The following is a 6,682-nucleotide window of genomic DNA, read 5'->3' as shown; positions in this document are numbered from 1 at the left end:
AGAGTGAACACTGAGCCACTCATGAGGTACGCTTTAGAAAATAATGTTAACGGAAATGCGGGACTGATCATAAGGAGTCCAGAGATTATAGACCCCGCACTTTGTCCAGCGAGGATAATGTTTTCTCTGTCTCCTCCAAAGCTGCCAATATGGTCCCGTACCCAGCGATACGCCGCAATCACATCGTGCATTCCCATGTTTCCAGGCACATCCTCTGTCTGAGCATTGAGAAACCCGAACGAACCAACACGGTAGTTGGGTACTACAACGATTAAATTTCCAAACCCCGCAATATAGCGGCCATCGTAGACGTCAATATTGTTTCCTCCAAATACAAAGCCACCTCCATATACCCAAAACATGACTGGTATTTTTTGGATTCTCTGCATGCAATCTGTCGGAACCCAGATGTTCAAGTGAAGGCAATCCTCGGTATTGTTGGCCAGAGCTGAAATATATTTTTCTTGTCCTTTCATGATACGTTGACAGCAGGGTTTTCGCGTGTACGTTGCGTTAAACACACCTTCCCAGCCGTGGTAAATATTGGGCTTTTTGAAACGTCTTGTTCCTCCCGTGTTGTCAGCAAAGGGAATACCCAGGAAAGCCGTGGTGTGGTAAGTATGTCCGGCGTGTTGGAAATTTACTGGAAGACCCATTACTTGTCCAGTGACCAAGGAAACTTGGAAACAGTCTTGAGAACTTTGTTTATGGAAGAGAATCTTTGCGATGACGTTGGACAGGATCAGGATGATAATGGTGATCACCATCGCAACCGTGCCACACCTGCACAGAACGTCCCAACAAACTCAGCGTAAGACTAATAGATAATTTAGATAATGTAATGACAACTGCACATTCAAATCAAGCTATTATTAGTCAGCATTTTACAAATCTAGAAGCATACTCAAAATTATTGAGCGCCAAATTTTCTAGAGCAATGCAATACCCCCAAACCTTATCACATTTCATCATGTTCTTTCCAACGACACCTACAAAGGTAAATGAAACAATTATAAATATAAAAAAAACACTGCAGCCGCCTGATCAACGAATTTCATTCTCTTTGACCGTTTGGTACTTTAGCCTTGTGTTCCAAGGGAAAACAAACCAGCCGTCAAATATCCCAAAATCATTTTTTTTTTGTGTGTAAGGTTCGTGGCAATATTATAAGCAGCAAAACAAAATCAGCCTTCTGCTTTATGTTTTCATTTCGAACTTTCTGTTCACGTTCCTCTCATTAAAAAGCACGGCGAAAACTCCCATGTACGCACCCGACCTGTTCCCACCACCGTCTCCTTTTGAAAAATAAAGTTCGTCCGCTATGGTGCCCGAATATCAATAGGCGGGCACGAAAACTAAGCGTCTAATGGCAGCTTCAGCCGCGCTATCTTCCGAATGTCGTCCGCAAACAATGCGGCACCGCTCTCTTGGGCTACGATCGAGGCTTCCATACAAACCGCGCTGCATGCGGACACCACTCGCTTTACTCGTGGAATTTTTTTATTTATAATACGTATCAGGCCCGAGTGCGCACGACGCCTCCTCAAAAGCGCTAGGTGTGGGCCAGTGGTTTGCTGTTCACACTCAACGTCCACGTCCACAAAGGAATGCAATACTCTGGCTAGTGCCGACGCGTTTACTTCAGTAGACGACATTTCGATGGTGATGTCTGCCATTGCATGCTTTGCAAACTGCGTTTGCGCGTTTCTCTATAAAAAACTTGCCTTCATTAGTTCGATATAGCCTGGGACGCATGCATTGCGTGCAGGTTATGACTATCGATGCTTGTTTACCGACAGCGTGGTTATGGCTCAACCTCGCGTGCGACACACTAGTGTTCTCAAGGTTAATGTGCATAATAAAGACAGACTTAAATGTGTTCATGTGTAGATTGTTTTTCCGAGCAAGATTTAATAAGATTTTCACGGGGTCTGGTCCTTTGTGGGTGCGTGTAGCGCCTTTAATTTTAGCGCTTTTTTATTTCAAGTGAAAACTTGTGGCAACTAAACTAATCGCGAGGGGAAGAGGTTCATCGTGCCGCTTACGCTTTTTACTGAATGTTGCCTCAAGCTGTGATATTTTGCGCCCCCAGCGCTATCTCTTGTTACGTTATGATAAGCGTTACTAAATTAGCTCATTAACAGATCTGCTCATAGAGGCTTCTTGCATGAGCAGTACCTGCTGCTCGTTTCCCATCTGCTGCGTCCACACGGGCGTTCCAATCGAAACCGCAAAGCGCATCCGCTCCTTTTCACCATCAAATGCGCGTAAAACTGCACTCAGTCTTTAAGCAACCGCGTTCGCAACTACTTCGCGATTGCGGTTCAACCTCCAGTGTTAATGAGGCTGTCCTTCGACACACCGACGGGGCTGCTATCGTAACTGCCGTGTATTCATTAGAATAGCTATGTTTTAAAGCACAAAGTCCAACTGAATGGAACACAGTTTATGAACAAAAAACCTAGATGGAGCCTCAAACGAGGGGAGATTGATTGAAGAGTGTGAGAGAGTTTGGTACCCCCCATCTGTGGAAGTTCTAAAACTGAGGTAATCTAGTAACCCTGGTTATTAACTATCATGCGAATTTGTAAATCTACGAGAAGAACTAAATTTATTTATTTCGGAGCCAGCTGCGCCTGCCGACGGTTTCTTCGGACTAGTTATGTATGATTAGCTATGACTCACCGCCAACGACGACCTTGAGACTAATTATCACTGTGTGACACACCGTCAGTGGTCGTCTGCGGAAAAAGTATGCTGGACTAAGCATTTCTTTCTACCGGCGGTCACCGGCTGACTAAGTGTACTTGAATAAGCTTAACTTGATGCCAACCCTTGTCCGCAGACAAAGTGGACTGTACTAAGCGTGACTCGCTGCCGACAGTCGTCCGCGGTTTATCTATACTGGACTAAGTATAACTCGCCGACGTCGGTCGCCTGCTGACTAAATGCAACTTGCCGCCGACAGTCGACTGAGCACAAAGTATGATTCGCTACGATGATGGCCTGCGGACTAAGTATGGTAGACAAATTATGGTGGACAAATCATCCTTGGCCGCCGACACCCGGGTAATACCGCGGGCGACCGTCGACAAGTCCTACTTAGTCCAGCTGTTGGGGCTCTTTTCCATATACATTATGTGGCGCCTAGCAAAGACATATGACAGCAGATCGCGTAGTACGGGGAGCAAATCCTTTTCAGTGCCCTCGTGGGACATCTTGCTGGTTGGGAATAAATGTTCCTAGTTATATAATGTGTATGAATTGTTATCAATAAATATGCTTTCTTTAAGCTCTGTGTGATATGCGCTGCATCCCATTGGCTCTGCGTTTTTTTATATTATCTGGGCGTCCCAAATGGCCCTTTTTTGTCACTGTAAAGCGTTAAATTTTCACATGAACTCCAGCCAATAAACGCATTTTGAGTTAAAATACAGTGTCCCTCCCACAGCGACGCTAGCCATAGCAGACCAAATTTATTTTGTAGAAGGAGACCCAGGTGGCGAGATAAGTTGCGTTATTGGGCTCTTTCGCGTGCTTCTTAGTGGTCGGAACAGAACTCGCAAAGGCCACAATTCGATACAAGTATCTGGGAACGAAGACTAAGGCAAACTAGACACCGTTTTTTTTTTTTTTTAAGTATCAGGTTTCACTCACAGCTGCAATATTTGCTATTTAACAAACCATATCCCACGCAGCAAATGATGTTGGGCTAATATTATAAGAGCATTGGCACAAAAAAGGTATAATGATGATCTACTTCAGCCAAACAGTTCCGAAAGTTGTCTATGCCATTATATAGAATCTTTAGTGATGGCCCAGCTTATCAACTGACCAACCAATATTGGATGCACATTGGCCTAAGATGAGGACGCTTGGGCTGTTGGTTATATTTTCTTACAAATATTGGAAAAACACTGCCATAAAATGTGCAATATTGGCTTGTCAATTGTACTGCCTTGTGACTATTGACTGCACATTGGCATAAAATTGGCCATCTTCGCCTGACTATAGCTTTGGCTTGCGAATGATAGATGAATATTGGCATAAAGTGGTCAACGTTGGCCTTCGAGTGTACTTGGCTTGCTAACATTGAATGAACACTAGGCTAACATAGTAAACGTTGGCCTGTCAGTAGCATCGGCACTCTAATATATCATGGGGACTGGCATAAAATGGACACTGTTGGCCTGTTTCTACCATTGGCTTGCCAATGTTGCCTGAGCGTGAGCTTATCATGGTCAGTGTTAGCCTGTTAGTACTATTGACTTATCGAGATTGCAAGAACACAGTGGCATATAATGGTCAATGTTTTTTTTTTCTTTATTTAGACCAGGATTCAGGGAAGCTGGAGAACAAGGCGACCAAAGCCGCCTGGCAAGGTTCCAGTCCCCGTTACAGCGGTACAGCAGCAGAGCAACAATAGCCACAATTACAGCCATGAAATGAAATGGTGCACTTGTGATATTGGCTTAATGTAAGAAAACACACACAAACATATATAGATATATATATATATATATATATATATATATATATATATATATATATATATCAGTGTTGCGGAATGGGCACCCCCCTTCCATTCCAATTCCATTTCGGGGAATTCGAGTTTTTTGATAATTTCATTCCTTTCAACTCCTAGGAATGGGACACTGGGTCCATTCCCACTCCTGGAATGGCTGAATCGTTCCACTCCATTCCTCTAATTCCTAAACGTTAAAAGTGTCACTTGACAGCTGCATTACGTTGCGGGGTTGGGCAGAAATATTCAAAAATGTATTTTGAAATACAAATACTGGGATAGATGAAAATAGTTGCTAAGATACTGATACTGAAGTCTCAAATATATCTGTAAAAATGTATCGCGATACGTATCGGAAATGCATTTTAAAAAGAGGCAAAAAGCTTTTAGAAATACAAATACAAGAATACATTTTAGGGAGGGCAGAAGTATTAATACTGATAATACAATTCATTTTTAAAATTTGTTTGAGACGCCAACTGAGATGAGGCTTTAAATTTGAAGTGGAAGTTTTATTTTTTTTTTTGGTGAACGAAATTACTTTTCCGCACTCTTTGCACTTCGCCTTGAATGTATTGGCTCCGGACGAAGAGTCCTTAAGTCAATGGGTTTAAAACAAACATTCCATCAAGGATTGACCGCGGTCCCTTCCCTGGCATCCTGTCTGACTGACCAGTGATGCGAAAAGACTTCGACCTCTAAATGAATTCCATCAAAACATCAACGATTCCCTGTCCAATAAGGGCTCCCCTGTTAGCACTGCTCACGTGACGTCACGGTGGGATGAACAAGTATTCTTGAATCTGTAGGTGTTTTCTTGAACATGAAACTTTACCCGCGCTGCTCTATGAAAGGACAATACGTACTTTCGTTGTAGGTGACCTCGTTAAAGACCGTACAGGCTGTTGCATTTTGAATTTTCGAGAAAAGTGGACCACCGGAAGCATCCTGAAGCACGTGTCTTATCTTCTGTTACGGTTGAAAAATCGATACGGTGGCATCCCTGTTGTGACGGTCCTTTTTGTCGACTCTCTGCGTCCAACGCATGAATGGCAGTCAGGGCAGTCTTCAAGTTTCGCCTAGCATCATTCAAACGGAGACCTCGTGGATTGCGACCTGAGATGGCCGGCAGAGGTGCGAGCACTCCGAGAAACAGCGCGCTCGAAACGAGTCGCAGGTATACGAAGTCTGGATCCGCACAGCAAGGCCACGTCTGGCCTCCTTCCTGGGTATCGGATTACCAGAGCAGCGGATCACGTTCCCGTCGGCTGATGACGTAGCCTTGAGCCGTGCAATATTACAGGCGCAGACGCATTTGGATATGTGTTGAACTTCACTGGTGAAAAGCGCCACCGCCCCCCCCCCCCCCTTCCGACCTCTGTTCTTTGCTTTGACGCTTGTTTTTTTATTGAATTTTTTTGCGTATAAGTCTGTTAGGGTCTTACGCGGGTTCGCAGTTTCCCGCTCATTTTATTTCTGAACAACCGACTCCCTGACTGGCACGGTATAGCTAAACGTAAAAAAAAATAAAAATAAACATATATAAAGAACCTCGCACATTTTATTCCCATTCCATTCCGTACAAAAGGCATCTAATTCCATTCACATTCCATTCCCCTGAACGTTGCCGCCATTCCATTCCCATGCAAAGAGCTAACCTCGACATTTCTGTATAGTCGACAACCACGGAATCATCTCGGAACAACTGACAAGAATGGCCCGATCGCTGAAACCTGCTATCATCACGTATTGAGACTACACGTGTCATCGCTGTGCTTGTCAAGAGCGAAGATCAACCGCCTGGCGCGCTACGCCGGTCTCGGGGCAACATCTTCTACAAAAGCGGCTCCTGGAACAGCGACCACTGCAGTCGGCGGCGATTCGTTGCAAAGAGCTAACCTCGACATTTCTATACCGGTGAGCCCAAAGGTTACTCTGTTTTAAGCTCTGCCACTTGTTCTGCCGCCGACTGCACAGTGTTTTGTTTTGTTTTCTCTTTACCCTACTTGATTCTAACTTTTTACAAACCTATTTGTTAGATACGTTTTTTATGTCACTCATAGATTGTCTTAAATGTGCTCATCCGCTTCCCATGGATGAAAGGTTTTTGACGTGCACTGAGTGTGAGAATGGGTACCACCTTGGAAAATCCTGCTC

At 44.2% G+C, this 6,682-nt stretch overlaps 1 pseudogene; it reads right to left on the bottom strand.

Annotated features, from left to right (window-relative positions):
* Positions 1–312: 312 nt before the first annotated feature.
* LOC120845327 overlaps positions 313–6,682 on the bottom strand; it is a 29,393-nt pseudogene continuing 23,023 nt past the window's right edge.

Source organism: Ixodes scapularis, unplaced genomic scaffold (assembly GCF_016920785.2).
Source record: "Ixodes scapularis isolate PalLabHiFi unplaced genomic scaffold, ASM1692078v2 PGA_scaffold0__279_contigs__length_252992795, whole genome shotgun sequence".
Lineage (NCBI taxonomy): Eukaryota > Metazoa > Arthropoda > Arachnida > Ixodida > Ixodidae > Ixodes > Ixodes scapularis.
This window is presented reverse-complemented; position numbering and strand designations above follow the sequence as displayed.